The sequence below is a fragment of the Cibotium barometz genome, chromosome 47, assembly GCF_041138505.1.
Source record: "Cibotium barometz isolate CiBa-2024 chromosome 47, ASM4113850v1, whole genome shotgun sequence".
Classification (NCBI taxonomy): Eukaryota; Viridiplantae; Streptophyta; class Polypodiopsida; order Cyatheales; family Cibotiaceae; genus Cibotium; species Cibotium barometz.
This window is the reverse complement of record NC_141092.1, coordinates 29393579-29416172: the sequence shown is the minus strand read 5'-3', so window position 1 is coordinate 29416172 and position 22594 is coordinate 29393579.

The window sequence follows — 22594 nt, the reverse complement described above, 5'->3', positions numbered from 1 at the left end:
GATATCTCAACACTCCCCCTCGAGCTCAACTCCATCTCATGTACACCAAGCGAAGCCCTGAATCTGTGGAGCTTCTCTGTACCCAATGCTTTGGTGAAGATGTCAGCTACCTGATCCTCTGTGCTGACATAAACAAGGTCAAGATCTCCTGCCAAGACCTTCTCTCTGACGAAGTGGTAGTGGACCTCTATGTGCTTCGTACGAGCATGAAAGACTGGGTTCCTGGCCAACTGTATACTGCTAATGTTGTCACAGAAAATGACAACTTGTCTATCCACTGATAGACCCAAATCTACAAGTAGCTTTCTCAACCAAGCTACCTCACATGCTGCCATAGCAGCTCCTCTGTACTCAGCCTCTGTACTAGATAGAGCAATCGTAGGAGGCTGCTTCTTGCTGCTCCAAGTCACAGCAGCACTCCCCAAAGAAAACATAAAGCCACTGGTAGATCTTCTGTCTGAGATACTACCAGCCCAATCAGCATCTGTGTACCCATGTACACATATCTCTGTCCCAGTCTCATAGAATAGTCCACAATGCAAAGTAGACTTCACATACCCCATGTACACATATCTCTGTCCCAGTCTCATAGAATAGTCCACAATGCAAAGTAGACTTCACATACCTCAGTATGCGTCTCACTGCATCCAAATGCGGTTTCCGTGGAACCTACATAAACTGACTCACCAACCCAACAGCATAGCTCAAATCTAGTCTGGTGATCGTCATGTAGATCAAACTTCCTACTATGCGTCTGTACATAGTAGGATTCTCCAAGATCTCTCCTGAATCTGCACTCAACTTGCCATTCTGATCCAATGGCACGGAAATAGGCTTACAACCTGTCATACCATACTTGGACAACATGTCCAAGCCATACTATCTCTGCAGTAATCCAATACCATGTGGTGACCTAATCACCTCAATGCCCAAGAAATATCTGAGCTCCCCCAAATCCTTCATCTCAAACTTCTGTCTAAGCAAGATCTTTACATCAAAGATCTCTGCATCATGGTCCCCCGTAATGATCAAGTCATCTACATAGATGACAACAAGCACAACCCCTCTATCACCATGTCTCACATACAGCGAGAAATCTGCATTGGCTACATGAAAGCCAATAGTGACAAGATATTCAAAAATCTTGTCAGACCATGCTCTTGGTGCTTGTTTTAAGCCATACAAGGCTTTCTTCAACCTGCAAACATACTCGGGGTGACCCACATCCTCATATCTAGGTGGCTGCAACATATACACCTCTTCTTGCAAATCCCCATGCAAGAATGCATTCTTTACATCCATCTGATGTAAAGACCATTGCTTTGACGCAGCCACTGCTATCACAACTCTCACCGTTGCCATCTTGGCAACTGGGCTGAAAGTTTCCTCATAATCAATCCCATATGTCTGTGCATATCCTTTGGCTACCAATCTAGCCTTGTACCTATTTATGCTTCCATCACTGTTATGTTTAACTTTGTACACCCACTTGCATCCAATGGCTTTCTTGCCTTCAGGAAATTGCACTAAATCCCAAGTCTCATTTCCATATAGTGCATCCATCTCCTCATCCATAGCTTTCTCCCAACACACATTTCCAACAGCCTCATCAATGCATGTGGGCTCAACAACCTGCACAACCTTTGCCATATATGCATAGTGATGTGCCACATAACCATCATAAGTAAATCTCTGCACAGGGTTCTTCACTCTCCCTGATCTTCGCAGCTTTTCATTCATGGCTTCCATAGCGTTCTTTACACCCAGGTGTTCTCATAGCTGGGATCCCAAGCTCCTCATCAAGGCTCATATCTGAGCCACTAGACTCTCCATCAACATGAGAATGCCCTGCAGAAATGTCAGGCATACCAAGGGGCTCAACCACTTTCTCTTTTCCTTTACGTGATGTAGTAATCACATTTGCAGGGCTGGTATTATGATGCAGCCTGCCACTCCATGTTCTATCAACAGACCCACTAGATGAGGACTCTCCTGGTCCACTCAAAGACTGTGATTGCTGACTTGCATTCTGTGCAACCACACTTCCACTCACATCAGCCCCAACAGCTTCTTTTCCAGCAGCATACCAGCTGCTCATCTCATCAAAAACAACATCCCTGCTTACCTTCAACTCACGTGTAGTAGGGTTATAACACCTGTATCCCTTTTGCTCAAGGGAATATCCAATAAACACACATTTTTCAGCTTTCGGATCCAGCTTAGTTCTCAGCTCATCAGGCACATGCACATATGCAATGCATCCAAAGGATGAGACAAATCTGGTTTTCTGCCAATAAACCTCTCCTCTGGAGTTACATCATGTATGGCTGCAGTTGGAGTTCTGTTCATGATGTATACTGCTATAGAAACAGCCTCAGCCCAATAGCTATGCGACATATTTTTTTCTTCCATCAATGCTCGCGCAATCTCAGCAATGTGCCTGTTTTTCCGCTCAGCAACTCCATTTTGCTGCGGAGTGTATCTGCATGTGAACTATCTCCGAATACCATTCTTCTTCAAAAATTCAGAGAACTCATTGGAGAAGTACTCTCCCCCTCCATCTGACCTTAGGCACTTTACATATTTCCCTGTTTGCTTTTCAACCAAAACTCTGAAATTCTGAAAGTGAGTGAACACCTCACTCTTCTCCTTCATGAAATATACCCACACTTTCCTTGTGTGGTCATCAATGAAAGTCACATAATACCTGCAGCCTCCCATAGATATGGTCTTCGTAGGACCCCATACATCTGAATGCACAACATCTAGTGCCTTTTATCTCACATATCTGTTACGTGGAAACATATGCTTTGTTTGCTTCCCAAATTGGCATGCTTCACATATTTTTTGCATACCTTCCACTTTAAATTTTGGCAGCCCTGTCACAATTCCTTTTGTCTGCATAGACTTCAATCTTTGCACATTTACATGTCCAATCCTTTTATGCCAAATGTCTGTGTCTACAACAATTCCTGAACCATTTGCAAACATTGCAGCACTCATTTCAGGCATGTCTACATTCAACGTAAACATTCTGCCCTTGTCTTTGAAATCTTCAACATAACACCCACCATCAGGGTTAAACTGAACCTGCAAACCCTGCTCAATCATCTGGCCAACTGAAACCAGATTCTTTGTTATGTTTGGTACATGAAGTACATCTGCAAGGTACTTCACTTTGCCATCCTGCATAGACAATGGCACATCTCCAACGTGGGCAATTGGATGAGCAGTGTCATCCCCTCTTTCTACAAAACCTGGTCTTTCGGGGTTTTTTATCTCCTTGAACCACTCCCCATGACTCGTCATGTGGTTCGAAGCACCTGAATCCACATACCATACATTATCTTTTTGTGCTGCATCAACATTTTCAGACATGGCATTCACGACATGTTGCATAACAAACAACCTTTCATTATCCTCATTATTTCTGCTTGAGGATGCGTAGTTGTTTTGCTGCACTTTCCCATTTTGCATGTCAGCTTGCTTCTTATAACATTCTGCCTGCACATGTCCAAGCTTACCACAATAATAGCATTCACGTGCATCATTATATTGCCTTTGCCAATTTTCACAGCCTCTTTGACTCCCCCTGCCTTTGAATTTGCCTCTTCCACTTGCGTGTTGTTGTTGTTGTTGATTCTGGGACTCTTGTTGTTGCTGCTGCTCTGCTGGCCATAATTCTGATTACCTGTTCGGCCACCTCCTTGACCGCGTCCACGGCCTCCTCTACCTCGTCCTCTTCCTGAACTCGTGTAGAAGGCCTGTTGCTATGAACTGTTTTTGCTTTGTGAAGACTGTTGGTCTTCACCCAAGCTCTTCTCTTTGATAATCAGCATAGACACCAAATCTTTAAAGTTGGGAATGTTTTCCCGAGTCTGAATAGACGTCTTAAACGCCTTGTATTGTGGCCCGAGACCACGCAGACAGACTTCCACCTTGTCATCATCATCTACTGACACACCAATAGATGCAAGGGAGTCCACAATACCCTTTATCTTCAGGTGTGGATTCAGGTGCTTCGAACCACATGACGAGTCATGGGGAGTGGTTCAAGGAGATGAAAAACCCCGAAAGACCAGGTTTTGTAGAAAGAGGGGATGACACTGCTCATCCAATTGCCCACGTTGGAGATGTGCCATTGTCTATGCAGGATGGCAAAGTGAAGTACCTTGCAGATGTACTTCATGTACCAAACATAACAAAGAATCTGGTTTCAGTTGGCCAGATGATTGAGCAGGGTTTGCAGGTTCGGTTTAACCCTGATGGTGGGTGTTATGTTGAAGATTTCAAAGATTAAAATTCACCATTTACCTTACAAATTGTTTGATTCTTTATTCACGGTAGAGGCCCCCAACCAATCAATTGGTTAAGTATGTTGATGGAGCCACTAATGGGGATTGAAGAAAGAGGAAAGCTCCAAAAACTAGTGAATTATTAATGAATTCACAGTTCTTGGCTTAGGTGGAGTAGAGTAACGATGCATAAACACTATATATTTTTCAACAAGGGGGAGGCTTCTATTTAGAGGAAAGATTGAGCTCCTAACCAAACAAACTGATTCTAGAATTTTCCAAATCAGTTTGGTCAATTTTTGACCATTTTTAGGTCAGTTAAGCTAACTTTTTAGAACTAGACTTGAATGAGGAGAGAGGAGAGATGAAATATCTCAATTTTTATGAGTTTAAAACTCATTCAAGCATGTGAATATGTACCTCCTTTAAAGAACTCCCCTTCCTTACATATGTGTCAAAATGAAATCATTATACCCAAATATCTCATATTTTTAATATTGCTCATAGTTTTTTTACTAATAAACCTTGTACATTTTCAACTCTTCATCTTATGTGAAATATGCACCTCCTTTAAAGAACTCCCCTTCTTTACATATGTGTCAAAATGGAATCGTTATACCCAAAATATCTCATATTTTTAATATTGTCTTTTGCAACCAACCTGCACTTGTCTTTGAAATCTTCAACATAACACCCACCATCAGGGTTAAACCGAACCTGCAAACCCTGCTCAATCATCTGGCCAACTGAAACCAGATTCTTTGTTATGTTTGGTACATGAAGTACATCTGCAAGGTACTTCACTTTGCCATCCTGCATAGACAATGGCACATCTCCAACGTGGGCAATTGGATGAGCAGTGTCATCCCCTCTTTCTACAAAACCTGGTCTTTCGGGGTTTTTCATCTCCTTGAACCACTCCCCATGACTCGTCATGTGGTTCGAAGCACCTGAATCCACATACCATACATTATCTTTTTGTGCTGCATCAACATTTTCAGACATGGCATTCACGACATGTTGCATAACAAACAACCTTTCATTATCCTCATTATTTCTGCTTGAGGATGCGTAGTTGTTTTGCTGCACTTTCCCATTTTGCATGTCAGCCTGCTTCTTATAACATTCTGCCTGCACATGTCCAAGCTTACCACAATAATAGCATTCACGTGCATCATTATATTGCCTTTGCCAATTTTCACGGCCTCTTTGACTCCCCCTGCCTTTGAATTTGCCTCTTCCACTTGCGTGTTGTTGTTGTTGTTGATTCTGGGACTCTTATTGTTGCTGCTGCTCTGCTGGCCATAATTCTGATTACCTGTTCGGCCACCTCCTTGACCGCGTCCACGGCCTCCTCTACCTCGTCCTCTTCCTGAACTCGTGTAGAAGGCCTGTTGCTCTGAACTGTTTTTGCTTTGTGAAGACTGTTGGTCTTCACCCAAGCTCTTCTCTTTGATAATCAGCATAGACACCAAATCTTTAAAGTTGGGAATGTTTTCCCGAGTCTGAATAGACGTCTTAAACGCCTTGTATTGTGGCTCGAGACCACGCAGACAGACTTCCACCTTGTCATCATCATCTACTGACACACCAATAGATGCAAGGGAGTCCACAATACCCTTTATCTTCATTACATAGTCATTCATAGACATGCTCTTTTTCTCCACAGTATGAAGTTCATTCTTCAACTGTATCTTACGTGCCTTCGTATTTGTTTCATAGAGCTTTACCAAGGTGTCCCACGCCTCCTTGGGGGACTTGGCATCCTAAATGTGCCCAATCATGGTGTCCTGTATACTAATGGAGAGCCAATACATAACCTTCCTGGCTCCTTGGTTCCAGTCTTTAAACTCTTTCACATCTACAGCAGTCGAATTTATATCCGGTATCTCCGGTGCCTCTTCATGCTCACCTTCTATGTAGTCCCAATAGCCTTTTCCCATCAAGAAATTCGTCAACCTGAACCTCCAAGCATAGAAGTTATTCTTATCCAGCTTCTCAGCCACAATCTGTGTTATGCCATCATTAGACATCTTGCCAAACACACAATTTTACCAGAAACTACACTCTGGTTTTTCCTGCGCAAATGCTGTACTTTCTGCAACGGTACTGTAGTACTCTCAAATGTCACAACCAGTGACTTCATGAAAAACTTCTTCTTCTCTACTCAACACTCAACACACCATATACAAGAATAAGAGTACTCATAATATGAAAGCCAATACATACACGGGTTCTCTATAGTGTGAACTCGACTAAATGAGCTGGCGCTATAACTATGCCAGTCTCTAGAATGGCTGTCACATAGCCTGTCATCCCACTGGCCGTATATCTCCCATGATCTCACCAACCATGCCAGTGGTGTAAGTGTGGGGCCTATCCCCCAGGCAGGTCATCAGTGTCCACCGCCTCACTAGATGAGCTCGATATCTTAACAAACTGTGAGATCCCTGTTCCCACCGAGCAACAGATTCGGGGTACTAGCAGCGGAAGTAGCACTTCTCGTGCGGGACAGGGGTCCCACATTCGGAGCCTCGTCCACGGATATCCGGACAAGAGACTAATCCGTCGGTTTTTCCAAAACTGGACTCGAAAAAACTTCCCTTACCCGGGAAGCACGGGCGATTCCACCAGGATAACTTTTTACTCTAACGTAGTCAAGACCATTACTGATCAAGCTGATCCGATTGTACCTATAAAGGTACTCGTTCGGATCAAGGAAGAAACTTATACTTGGATCATTGGAATCAACGCTTTTTTCCCCATCAAGAGGCACAGCCGTTGATTCCTATCCATAGAACAATTACTATTCGGGATTTACTTTATCTATCGTAATAACAAAAATTGAGTCTCGATTTACGGATCCATCAATCCAGCCTAACCCCATCCGATCCCATGGGTTAGCCAACCGCCCAACCCCTGTAGTGATGGGATCCAATTTGGAATTTGGTTAGGTTTTGTCCCGGGTACCAAGGAAAAGAGTTCCAAGGCCCCCTAGCCGGAAGTTCATGCAAACATAAAATTAGGCACACCACTTACACACCCAATATGAAATTTCCTTTTTCTTAGCATCATCTAACTTTAAAACAATCCTTTAAAGAAACCATAATACCACTGATCATAGTCTTCCAAATTATCCGGTTGATTCTTAAATTTCCCATCATTCCTTCATCAGAGTATCTATGGCATCATTGGCAACTAGAACGCTCACCACCTGTCCACTCAGGGGCCTTTTCAATAGTTCCTAGCCCATAATACTCGGCAATATAATCACTTATAGAAATCAAGATGGACTCTCGTTGAAGATCAGCAAGATCAACCAACAGATCCATAAAAAGAGCCATGGACTCATCCATTGAAGACCAACAAGGTCAATCAACCAGATCCATGCCCAGTTTCAGAAAAACAACTCTTACTCCTTGTTCCAATATCTTCCTCGACGCACGTGTGGATATCCTAGGCGACGCAGAGCCCGAGCACCGTATGGTCAGTACCCTCTAGGATCCTTCGCAGGTGACCTAGTGCTTCACTCATAGGCCGCTTCCTTGGTCCCTCATCCACCGTACCGGAAGCTCACCATTTTAATCGAACCGAGGCTGGTCAAGACCTCGGCCGACCTTGCTACACGAGACGTCCTCCATTGACTCTCCGTCAGCAGTTGCAACTTTATCAGTTAGGTCTCCACGACCTTAATCCACAAGACGGTCAAAATGCTTCCCCAGCATTCTTGACATAATCTATGCATATACATCTTCATGCATACATCCATTTTCACATTCATACATCCACACTCCCATCTCCACACCCACACATTCACATACATACATCCATTTCCACATTCCCATTCATATAACTCCATATGCCTTCACATCTAATCTTGTACATCACATCCGTTCTCGCCCTATCACAACCCATCTTATCCTATCACATACACTTCTTACCTCATCCCATACACATCTTATCACATCTTAATTCATCTTATCACCTCCTAACTTATTTCATAAGCATCTTATCACCTCTTATCACATCTTATACACCTCTTATCACATCCTATCACATCTCATATCTATTTATAGAATACAAGAGAATTCTTATATTTGATATAAGATTTCTTTACACATTTATTTATGCATAAATTCTATTCAAGGAAATTAATACTTTTGAAGTAAAAATCAATCTTTTATGCATCTTCTTACGCATAAATTCATTTTAAATGAAAATGACACTTTTGAATTAAATTTCAATGTTTTATGCATTTTCCTATGCATAAATTCAATTTAGATGAGAATGACACTTTTGAATTAAAAATCAATCTTTTATGCATCTTCTTATGCATAAATTCAATTTGGTAGGAATTACACTTTTAGAATAAAATAATTTCTCTTATGCATCTAAGTTATGCATAAAATCCATTTATGATGAAAATCACACTTTTAGTATAAAAAGAATATCTTTTATGCATACTTCTATGCATGAAATCCAAATATGATAAAAGTAACACTTTTATAATAAAATAATCAACTCTTATGCATACTTCTATGCATGAAATTCAATTGTCATAAAAGTAACACTTTTATAATAAAATAATCAACTTTTATGCATACCTCTATGCATGAAATTCAAATATGATAAAAGTAACACTTTTATAATAAAATAATCAACTCTTATGCATACTTCTATGCATGAAATTTAATTGTGATAAAAGTAACACTTTTATAATAAAATAATCAACTTTTATGCATACTTCTATGCATGAAATTCAAATATGATAAAAGTAACACTTTTACATTAAAATAATAATCTTTTATGCATACCTCTATGCATGAAATCCAAATATGATAAAAGTAACACTTTTATGTTAAAACCCTCATCTTTTATGCATAGCTCTATGCATGAAAATCAATTATGCATAATATAAAAATTAATTTCTCTATGATTACAATGAATATCTTTCAATTAATCTAGGATGATAATTCCTAGAATATGGTAGGAAGTCCTCTTTTGATACTTTGAATGAAATTATTTTTTGCGTAATTTTTATAAAAATTTTGCCATAGCTCCGCTGCTGCTATGACTGATAAATCTCAATTTTTCTAAGGTATAAAGCTTATCATTAAGGAAATAATTAGAATGGTCTCTAATTGGATCATCAATCCATAATGGATTGAACCATCAATATACATAAACTAAAAGCATAGAAAAAAAACCATTAATTTGGCCTTAAGCATAGCTTAATCTTGGATTAAGGAAAAGCTTTATGAAAAGCTTCATTTGGATTGAGAATGGGTCATGAGTATGACCATTTCTTGAGTGAGAGAGAGAAATTACATAAAAACCATTAGAATTAAGCATAAATGGAAATTTATGTAATTCTTAACTATCATTAATCAATTAACTTCAATAGCATTCATCAAATTATGTAACTCTTCACTAACATTCATCAATTAACTTCAATAGCATTCAAAAACCATTCCAATTAAGCTTCTCAAGCTTGAGAGGGGTTGAGAAGAGAGAAACATTGAGGAATTATAGAAAAGATCAAAATTCACCATTTACCTTACAAATTGTTTGATTCTTTATTCACGGTAGAGGCCCCCAACCAATCAATTGGTTAAGTATGTTGATGGAGCCACTAATGGGGATTGAAGAAAGAGGAAAGCTCCAAAAACTAGTGAATTATTAATGAATTCACAGTTCTTGGCTTAGGTGGAGTAGAGTAACGATGCATAAACACTATATATTTTTCAACAAGGGGGAGGCTTCTATTTAGAGGAAAGATTGAGCTCCTAACCAAACAAACTGATTCTAGAATTTTCCAAATCAGTTTGGTCCCATTTTTAGGTCAGTTAAGCTAACTTTTTGGAACTAGACTTGAATGAGGAGAGAGGAGAGATGAAATATCTCAAATTTTATGAGTTTAAAACTCATTCAAGCATGTGAATATGCACCTCCTTTAAAGAACTCCCCTTCCTTACATATGTGTCAAAATGAAATCATTATACCCAAATATCTCATATTTTTAATATTGCTCATAGTTTTTTTACTAATAAACCTTGTACATTTTCAACTCTTCATCTTATGTGAAATACGCACCTCCTTTAAAGAACTCCCCTTCCTTACATATGTGTCAAAATGGAATCGTTATACCCAAAATATCTCATATTTTTCATATTGTTCATAGTTCTTTACTAATAAACCTTGCACATTTTCAACTCTTCATCTTATGTGAGAATTTACTCATTTTTGGATACCCAAAATATCTCATATTTTTAATATTGCTCATAGTTTTTTACTAGTAAACCTTGTACATTTTCAACTCTTCATCTTATGTGAGCATTTACTCATTTTTGGGTATCTTCTTTTACAAATTCGATTTATCTCCTCCCTACACATGGATTGATGCTATTGGCCCATAGGAACCTTAATTGGACCATAATCCAAAAATTTCTGAAAATCTAGACCCTTATGCTAAGGTCCTTTATACACATTTCCAATAAATTCCAATTGCACATTGGAAAGTTCTTTTTGAATTTTTATTTCAGGAAAAATTATTTTAATAAGATGAGAAATTTTTCTATCTACAAAGGTTCAAAATATGAATATTCTCTCTCTAGAATATTCTCTCTCTCTAAGTCAAAACAGTTAGAAACAAGGTCTGTTATTTTTCTGAAGAGGGGATTGATTACAGGGGAATATGCTAGACATTTTGAGAGGCTGGGGAGGAATCTTACATTCACTCCCACTTGAAAAATGCGAGATGTCCTCATCTCGTAAACTTGGGATAATTTTGCAAGATGCACGAATATAAGACTTAGAGAAAAATTAATTAAGATTAACCACAAAAAAAAAGTCTCAAAGAGAGTAAGATTCAAGACAAGAACAAGATTTAAACTTTATTCATTCTTGGAACATATACAGTAAAGATAGAAGAACTCTTTACACTTCCATAAGCCCGTCCATCATATGATCACAAAAGTAGCACTCACAAGCTGCGCATGTATAAGGTAACTCATCTATGGGAATAATTTTGTTGGTTATTGCCGCACCTATCTCAGTGGTATGAGGTGATCTAACAAAAGGACCTCTGAGAGGCAAGCCAAAAACGGGGTAAAGGCATATCTTCCGATGAGGAAGAAAACATGCTAGTAAGAAGACCTGCTCCGAAAACCCAAGATGTCTTGATATCATGACGCAGTAGTATCGGGGACCCAAACCCAAAGCTTCAATAACCATGGCCAAGCGGACATTGTTACGAAAGTGCTGCTGACCCCAGGGTGTTACCCTAGTTATGTCTTGATAGGTCCGCCATTTGGTCTGAGCTACAGAAGTTCCTAGGTGAGGAAAAAGTGAGCGCTCATACTGTTCTATAAAATCCTTCTTCACAGACTCACTTGTGTCTTGAAGGTGAGAAATCATCATGGATAAAACTAATTCCTGTTTTGCCAAGCCATGAAGGAGATTAAGAAGAAGGGAGATCAGTGGAAGTAAGATTACTGTGAGCGATAAGTAAAAGTTACGACTTATATAAAGGAAGGAGTTAGCGTAATCTAGAAGCCAACGGTATCTTGCCACTGAAGTTTTTCTGTCTTTCCATGATTTGGGTTTGGCACATATTTCTATGAATTACATTAAGAACTTTGAGATGAGGAGGTAAAAGAAGCTTATAGGCTAAGTCACCTACTTTCATTGAATTCAGATATAAGGCTCACAAAATCTGGGGGATAACTTCTTATACTTCCCAAGAGATAAAGGAATTCTTTTGGGCCGTACTCGAATGAAAACCAAAACCTTGGTATCCAAAACACCGATTTTCACTTCTGAACTCATTGTTCTGAATCCTTAAAACAGGCGTGACTCCTGAGAAGTATTCTAGGGAAAGGGTCTTCCTTTTTTAAACAGAATCTTTCTCTTATTTTAGAGAGGGAAAAATTATAAGATCAGAAAAGAAGATTCTTACTCCTGTATACCTTGAAGGTTGGGGGAAGAATCTTACATTCTACCCCACTTGAAAAGTGCGAAATGTCCTCATCTCGCCAAGTAGAGGACAACTCTTTTTCTTAAGATCCAATTTATTCTGGGGTTCCTTATATTCTGGTCAACCCAACAGAATACGGGGATAATTATCCCTTAAATAGAACTCATCATTAAATAACGATTCATTCAATTCATATCATTCATATCTTTAATACGATAATGGTCCATTAGACCGAAAAAATTCCCTTCTAAACATTCCTCCACGGAAATTTCAGTTAAGCAAGTTCTCAATTTGTCATCACTTAACTTGATCCACCAAGTCAAGTATTAATAGTAACAATTTGACAGCACAATCCACTAATCTCATAGTGATTTGCTGAATTCATTATCATCATTCTAGTTATGAATATCATCACAGGGACTCGTCCCATTCATCCTCATTGTGGTTTTGCTGAGGTTATTATAACTAAATTTGAGAAATCATCATTTTTTAATCAAAATCCAAATCAATTCATCAATTCTCAAACAGAATTAAAAATCATATCAACCACATTCGAATTCATCATCTGGATAGCATTAATGCTTAAAATTTCAAGTCTTAGATTTACTCGTATATACTGTCAGTAAAGAGCTGCAGTTATACTCTCGGTATATACGCGTAGTCACGGCCCTTGGAATTATAAGGTAAATACCATCATGTCTAGGACTCAAGTAAGTCAGGGATTCTATATAATTGCGGTACTTCCATCTGAAGACCCAATTACCAAATTACGAATTTCAGTTTGAATATCAAATTGTATGACTTATATCACACAATTACAACCTTTTTGTGTTTCTTGATAAATTTTTGACACATTTGTCTTCTCAATTGATCTTTATTAGCCGATTCGTTCTGATACCAACTGTGAAAAGATGGAGGGGGGAAGAGAGCTTGAGCTCTTGCAAGCACACACACACACTCACAAAACCCTAATAGAGAACACACAAGGTGAGAGGCTGAAAAACTTCTTCTTCTCTACTCAACACTCAACACACCATATACAAGAATAAGAGTACTCATAATATGAAAGCCAATACATACACGGGTTCTCTATAGTGTGAACCCAACTAAATGAGCTGGCGCTATAACTATGCCAGTCTCTAGAATGGCTGTCACATAGCCTGTCATCCCACTGGCCGCATATCTCCCATGATCTCACCAACCATGCCAGTGGTGTAAGTGGGGCCTATCCCCCAGGCGGGTCATCAGTGTCCACCGCCTCACTAGATGAGCTCGATATCTCAACACTCCCCCTCGATCTCATCTCCATCTCATGTACACCAACAAGCGAAGCCCTGAATCTGCGGAGCTTCTCTGTACCCAATGCTTTGGTGAAGATGTCAGCTACCTGATCCTTTGTACTGACATAAACAAGGTCAAGATCTCCTGCCAAGACCTTTTCTCTAACGAAGTGGTAGTGGACCTCTATGTGCTTTGTACGAGCATGAAAGACTGGGTTCCTAGCCAACTGTATACTGCTAATGTTGTCACAGAAAATGACAACTTGTCTATCCACTGATAGACCCAAATCTGCAAGTAGCTTTCTCAACCAAGCTACCTCACATGCTGCCATAGCAGCTCCTCTATACTCGGCCTCTGTACTGGATAGAGCAACCGTAGGCTGCTTCTTGCTGCTCCAAGTCACAGCAGCACTCCCCAAAGAAAACGTAAAGCCATTGGTAGATCTTCTATCTGAGATACTACCAACCCAATCAGCATCTGTGTACCCATGTACACATATCTCTGTCCCAGTCTCATAGAATAGTCCACAATGCAAAGTAGACTTCACATACCCCATGTACACATATCTCTGTCCCAGTCTCATAGAATAGTCCACAATGCAAAGTAGACTTCACATACCTCAGTATGCGTCTCACTGCATCCAAATGCGGTTTCCGTGGAACCTGCATAAACTGACTCACCAACCCAACAGCATAGCTCAAATCTGGTCTGGTGATCGTCATGTAGATCAAACTTCCTACTATGCGTCTGTACATAGTAGGATTCTCCAAGATCTCTCCTGAATCTGCACTCAGCTTGCCATTCTGATACAATGGCACGAAAATAGGCTTACAGCCTGTCTGTTTGGGGTTCTCAAACACAACACAACTAACTACTTCTGACACAGCAAAGACACCTCCATTAGGTAACACTAACTTCACTTCCCACATCAGGCTAAACACAAACAGAGCATAGAGAACACGGATTGAGCAGAGATTTGCTCAACAAGATTAGAGAATAACAGAACAGAACTGAAATACCATGTTTGATTGATCAAGATGAATCATACATTGCTTTCTTCTTCTTCTCTTGTAAAAGACGACTACAAAGCCCCTATAAATAGGCGACTTCAGACAGTTTTAGACGGTTGTAACTAGAATGTCACAAGACACTAACAGATGATATCCGACTAACCAGATCATAACAAACTCCGACTGATCAACAATCCGACTGAGTAGAATTCCGACTGAGCAAAGATACATATATCCGACTAAGCAACTATTAGGTAACTATTAGGTATTCTATCTGTAGTTCAACACATGGCACAGCCCGGTGGTTGATTTCAAGGAAATCGGACTTGAATTCACAATCCCTTGATCAGAAAATACTGGCCACATGACAAAATTTGATGCTGCTTCTTCAAATGTCAGGTACTACATCACTTTGCTGCTCAGCCTGCATCCCTTCAACAACTGGAACCTCCTTCAAAACTTCAGTCTTCTCTGCTAATTTATCTTCCACTGAATTCTCCACTGGTTGCTCACTCTGACTTGATGTTTGCACACTCAAATTTATAATAGGTACTTCCACCTGAACTTCTAATTCCTGAAACATTTCCTCCACAGTCCTATCACTCTGAATCTTCACACTCTGCATCTCTTTCAGTTCCTGTACCTGCTGAATCCAGTACTCACGTTCTTTCTTCAACTGTCCAACCTCTTCTACCAATCTTGCCTCATGCTGAGTTACAAACCCTGTTTTCATAACATCATAGGGATAATTTATCATTGTAGACATCCTCTCCTTGATCATTCCCCAAGAATCCTGCATAGTGCTATGCATTTGTTGCTTCAGAATGTGTACATCCCCTTGTGCCATCAGCACTCCATTTACATCCAACTCTTCATTCATCAACATCTGTTTTTCCAGCACCTGTAAAGGCTGAAGTCTCAATTGCATCATTTCATTATTAACCTTCATTTCTGCATTATCTTTAGCCAATTTGTCCAACTCGGATGTAACCCTATCATCCATTTTTGCTGTCCATTCCTTGAAGATTCCTAAAGACATCTTAACCTTAGCTATCTCCAATGCATGTTGTTCCAATAACTGAGCCTTTTCAGCAATATGCGTCACCTTTGTCTGCTTCAATTCTTCCTCAAGCTGCTTCATCTGTGCACTTTTAGCCTGGTAATCCTCTGAAGTTACTATCTCATTCACAAGATGCTGCTGCTCAATCTTCTCCTGCTGACTCTCTATGAAATACTGAAGTGCCTTCAGATACTGCTGAGCATTACTCACATCCTTCACAACAAACCCTGGTTGATTCACCACCTGTTCTCCAAATTCAAGTTTTGCAACTAACTTGCTTCCCCCCAATTCAAGTTTCCTCTTCTTGGACAGTGTAAAACTCTTCCCCAGCATCTTGGGTGTTTGTGAACCTGATGCATCAATCAAAGTCTGCACTTCTACACCCTCAACATACGGTTTTTTCTGAGCTCCATATATCACCTTGAAGGCCTCTGTCGGACTGTACCCAACTGTAAGCATGCTCTGATACAACTCCTTCTTGTCAGGCTCCAACTCATCACATTCCGACCCCTGCTCTACAACCTTCTCAGACTGCTGCTCTACTTTGCTGTATTTTTCTTTATCTGGCAACATAATCTCTCCCACTTCCACTTTCTGTGCATACTGAAACATTGCAGCTAAATAAGCACTCAACCTGCTATTTGATTGTGTCTTTCTCTTGTCCGACCCAAATATTTCTCCATGAATCTTGTGAAATAACCAATGTGCCCAGCTAACCTCCTCTCCTTTCTCTGCCCAAGACAATGGTGCATAGTTTTCCTTCGACATGTAATCAAATTTTATTATAGAGCACATTCTTTCAAGATACCATTTGAGCTGTTCCCTCCTAGCATAGTTGACATTCCTTAACATATAATACTGTCTACCCCCTTCTCTGGGACCAAATTCCTTCTTCAAGGCTTCATCAAGACATTTTGGGATCATAGCATCCAAAACATAGGGTAGTTTAAATACTTCTGCAACCATTTCCACAGTAAGACTCACCTTTGAAGAAATTGCGCCTTTTGTTTTTCTGAGTATCTCCACCTGGCTTTTAGCATAGAAGTTATTCCTCCAGTCATCCCATGGCAAGCCTGCAAACTCCTGCAAACCGACTTGCTTCAACCATGTTGCATTCCCTGGTGCTGTCCCGTCTAGCTCTACTTTGAAATCGGTGTAGGGATCCATCAGCGACTGTGTAAGTTTGCCAGTAGACAACGGTGTAGGAACCTCGTCTTCTTCCTCAGCCGCACGCTCCTCTTCCTCAGAGCTGCTAACATCAACTCTCATCGTTGCTCCCTTCCTACGAAGCCGCTTCTTCAGAGCATCCCGCTGCTCGTCCTCCGCTGGTGGTTGCATGCCTGCAGAGCTCTTAGCTTTCGGCATAGTGAAAGGCGAGTGCAAGGAAAACGCAGAGAAAATGCGCGAGTGGTCTTGCATGGACGCTTGACAGAAAGGACCTCGCACACGCTTGTACGCGCGAAAAGTGCGATCAAAATCTGGCTGCCTCGAAATGATACTCTCCTTAAGTGTCCACTCACCGCTCAAATCAAGGTACCATGCAAAATTGTTAAAATTTTCAAAAACTCCGACTCTCTGAGATCCGACCCAGCAAAATCCGACTGAGTCCGAATCTGATGCAGACCCATATCCCTGTATTGTCGGACTTTCTTCTGGATCCATTTTCACCTGTTCCACCTGTATCAATGCTGAACTTGCCCAATCCAAATGTGGTGGTTTTCCTTGAAACTTTTTCAACCTGAACCCATTAATTGGTTTCTCAACCCTAGTTCCAAAAACATCAGCCACAATAAAGGTTCCTTGTCCCAGATCTTCAACAATTTGATAAGGCCCTTTGTATCTCAGTGTTAGCTTACCAGGATGAGGTCCCAACCTGGAATTGTACACCATCACCCAATCACCAACCTGAAACACCTTAAATTTGACATTCATACTCACCCAAGCCTGTCTTCTTCTTTGAATCACCTCAGTGATGTAAGAACTGACTAATCTGTCCTCTTCCAACTGCATCAAATACATGCTCCTGTACTTCACTGACAAACTTGGAGACATTTTCTCAGCAGTTACTCTTAAACTTGGTACCACAAATTCCATAGGCACAACTGCTTCTAATCCATATACCAACCTGAATGGTGTCATCCCTGTTGTAACTTTAAAAGCTGTTCTATGAGACCACAAAGCAGAGTCCAGCTTCAAGTCCCAATCTTTCTGGTTATCCTGCACAATCTTCTTTAGGATCCTTACCAATGTCTTGTTGGTACTCTCAGCTTGTCCATTCGCCTGGGGATGATAAGCTGTAGACTTTTTGTGCATAATCATATGAGTTCTTGTCAGTTCAGAAATTACATCATTCAGAAAGTGAGTTCCCCTATCACTTACCAGTTCGACGGGACACCCAAACCTGGTCATGATATTGTGATACAAGAACTTTGCAACACTTGCAGCCTTGTTATCCTTCAGAGCTACAGCCTCAGCCCACTTTGTACAATAATCAGTAGCAACAAGGATATACCTGTTACCTCTTTGAGTTGTTGGTTTGACAGGTCCCACAAAATCAATTCCCCACTTCTGAAATGGTTCCAAAGGCAAAATAGGATGATCTGATATCCTATCTGAATTATCTGGCTGTCCAAGCTTTTGACAAATCACACATCTCTTGGCATATTCATGGGCATCTTTCAAAACTGTAGGCCACCACAAACCAGCCTGCAATATTTTCTTTCCTGTCATATCCCCTGAGAAATGTCCTCCTGCTGTTCCTGAATGTGCTTCCTGAATTACTGCCTTCTGCTCATACTCAGGTACACATCTTCTTATCACCTGGTCAATTCCCTTTTTGTACAATGCTCCAGCAATCACTAAGAATGGTCTACTCTTCAAAGCAAACTTCCTTCTCTGATCTGGAGTAAATTTTACTGGCATAAATCCCTCAGTTAAAAATGTCAAAAACTGATCATACCAGGAATCCGACTCAGCAGCCTGAACTTCAAACAATGGGGCATCTGGTAGATCATCATCCACCCCACTTGGTGCTTCTCCAGTTTCCAACCTGCTAAAGTAATCAGCAATAGCATGCTCTTTTCCTGGAGTATGGACAATCACAAAGTCAAACTCCTGTAACAAAAGCATCCACCTGGCTAATCTTCCTGTCAACAATGGCTTCTTAATCAGATACAGCAGGGCTTGGTGATCCACATGAAATATTACCCTGTTCCCCAACAAATAATGCCTGAACTTATTCAAGGAATATACCATACCCAAAGCTTCTCTTTCAGTCACAGCATAATTCCTTTCTGCAGATGATAATATCCGACTGGCATAAAATACTGGCCTATACCATCCTGTCACCCTCTCCTGCATCAGAATTGCCCCTAATGCTACATCTGAGGCATCAACAAAAATATGGAAAGGTAGAGTCCAATCTGGTGACTGCAAAACTGGTGCAACAGCTACCATCTTCTTCAACAATTGAAATGCCTTCTCTTGAGGCTCAGCCCACACAAAAGGCACATCCTTCTTAGTTAAATGTGTCAATGGTGCACAAATATTGGCTAAATATCTGAGGTACCTGGCATGCCATTTGATCTGACCCACAAACCTCATTACTTCCTTCACATTGGTAGGAGACTTTGCTATTTGAATAGCCTCAACCTTCTTCACATCAATTGCCATGCCTTCCTGTGAGATCACATGACCCAACAAAATCCCACTCTTCACAGCAATCACACTCTTGTAAGGGTTCAAGGCCAGTCTGAACTGCCTACACCTCTCCAAACACAACTTCAGATGCATCAGATGTAAGTCCTTCTTACCAAAAACAGAGAAATCATCAACAAATACTCTCATGAAGTCTTGTAAGTGTGGCTCAAAAACCTTATGTGCCACATAATTGAAGGATGGTGGTCCATTTTTCAAACCAAAACTCATAACAGTAAAATCATATGCACCAAACTCAGTGATGAAAGCAGTTTTATGCTGATCCTCCTTAGCAACACTAATCTGATTGTAACCTGAAAAGCCATCCAGAAAGCTATACATTTCATGACCTGCTACAGCATCTAACACTGCATCACAAAATGGCATTGGAAAAGGATCTGTTATGGTTGCTGCATTGAGTTTCCTGTAATCAACACATACTCTCAGCTTCCCATTTTTCTTAGGCACCACAATTATTGGAGATAACCATGTCACCTGGCTCACAGGTTTAATGAACCCTACTGCCAACAACTTATCTATTTCTTCCTTCACCTGCAATGCAAAATTTGGATTCATCCTATACCTTTGCTGCACCACTGGAACTACATCTGTTCTTAAATTAATCCGATGCTGATGTAATGCAGGATCTATACCCTTCACCTGAGAATACTCCCAAGCAAAGACATCTATATAGTCCTGTAACAACTGTAAAAGATCCTCCAAAAATTGTCCTTCCACCTGCACACTTACTTTCACCATCCTTGGTTCTGCATCTGTACCCAAATTCAGTTCCTTAAGATCATCTGCTTTAACCCGACTGGACGTGCCATACTTCTTGTCATAAATCCTTACAGCCATCTCTCCTGCCTCCTTTTGCTCTTGTTCCATCTGTTCCTTGGTAGCAATCTCTGTTTTCTGTTCCAGCACACTGTCCCTTCAATCTCTTGACCTGGCAAGAACTCAGACTCTTCCTGATTCTGATATTCCACAAGCTGCAATATTCTTTCTACATCAACATCAAATAGTGGCACCACTGTTGGATTAGCCATTAAAAACTGTTCCTCCTCATCATCTTCTATTTCTTCAGCAAGATTAATTGTCTGTGCAAACAATGGCTTTTCTTTAAGAGACATATTTCTCTTACCCTGCATGGTTACAGTAATCTTCTTTTTCCCCTTGGTCAGAACCACCACATTCAATCCCCAATCCTGTTTAACTTTAGCCATTCTAAACCAAGGCCTACCCAGTAACATTTCATAAGGTGATAGTGATTCTGACATTCTGATTACCACAAAATTTACCAAGAATCCCATACTTGCAACTTCAATTTCCTGCTGCTTCAAAATTCCCAATGGTTGCACCCTGGTTTGATTTGCCATTTTCACCTGAAATGGTGCTGGGGCTAAACTTGCTGCACCCATTTCTTTGTATACAATTTCAGGGAGAATGTTAACCCCTGATCCTCCATCCAAAAGAACTTCATCAAACACCCTGCCCTGGTACTCAACCTTAATGACAGGAACCACAAAGTCAACATCTGCTGGATCAATGCTATTAACTGCTGGAACCAAAGTCGGATTATCTCCTGACTGCTGATCCTGAAGTCTTTTAAGCAATCTTTCCTTAAATGCTGGAACCAAAGCTAACAACTGATCTAATGACAATTGCAAGGGAGAATTTATGAGTACCTCAAACCAATCTTTGTCCCTTTCATCCTTCATCTTCACATGGCTTTCTGACTGATGCAGAACTAACTCTTCTTCATCCTCCAACTCCGATTCTTCTTGCTTGTCCTGATGCTTCAAAATTCTTCTTTGTACCTGGTCCCTGATGCCTTTTTGTTCCTTCCAATCAATTGGTCCTTTCTGTTTAGACCTGGTAACAGCCAATACCTCAATATCCTCAATATCCTCAGTATGCTCTTTGCTTTGCTGCTCCTGTATGTTTGGACCTTGCTTTACCTGTACCTGTTCATCTTCTAATTGAATCATGATTACATTTGCTTGAGCTGCTGGTTGATTCTGTTGTTGCTGCTGCCCCTGCTGGTTATTCTGATTGTACCTAATCACTGGGACACCTCTTTCTTCTCTATGTTTCACCCATAAAGCACATCCTGGCCCTATCCAATGATCTGGTGCTGAACAATAAACACAAGGCATGACTCTTGCCTGTCTTCCTTCATTGTTTTCCTGTTCCCTCCATGGTGGTCTATCAGATCTTGCTCTCTGAAATACTCCTCTGCCCCTAGTTGGAGCAGCCTGGTTTGCTGCAACCTCACCCCTGCCTCTACCTGCATAAGGTGTAGTCTGACCCCTGTTCTTGGGATTATACCAACATAAAGCTGTCGTATGCCCATCCTTGTCACAAATTTCACAGAACTTCTTTTCTTTTGGTGCTGCAACAGAATAACCTATCTTTCTCAATTTACTTACCAAATCCTCCTCTTTGGATTGCTTTGCTTTGGTCTTGTGCTTTTTCTTTGTCTTCAACTCTTCTTCCTCACTGTCGGATCCTGCTTCTGAATCCTCCTCCTCAGAATCTGATGCTGACTCTGGCTGGTCATCTCAATCCGAATCATTCTTTCTGGTGTGTTTGCCCTTGCCGCTTCCAAGTCTTTTCTCTACTCTAGCTGCTGCAATTACCAAATCATTAATTCCACCTGCAATATCAATGCTAGCCACTGCATTTTTCAGCCCACTTCTCAATCCTTTCAGAAAATATCCTGCCAGCATCTCATTGGTGGGTCTCTCATTTCCCTGTAACCTTTCAACCAGAATTCTGAATTTCTGAGCATAGTCCTCTACAAGCATCTTCTTCTGCATGATGTCTCGGAGTTTTCTTAAAATGTCTGTTGGAGTCTTTTCCCTCCTGAATCTCTGTAAAAAGGCTGTTCTAAGATCATCATATGTTGGGAAGTGTGGTATCCCATATTGGCTAAACCAACTCATGGCCTTCCCTTCTAGAGTTGCTGCAAATTGCTGCAATTTAACTGCATCATTGTACAACACAGTATACCCATTTGCTTCCCATTTTGTCTCAAACTGAGCTACATGACAATCAGCATCCTCCTTAGATCCTCCGCTGAATTTAGCTGCTTTCACCCTAGGGTTGGGTAGTTGTTGAGCCATCGGATTTGGCTGAGGTGGTTTCCTAGGTCTTTGCCTGGTAGCCCCCCTTAATGGGTTGAACTGAAGACTCCTTCTAACTCCTGCAGACCTTCCTGTCAGGATTAGGGCGCCTAGAAGTCCCCCCACTAGCCTCTTCTCTGGTGCAACTG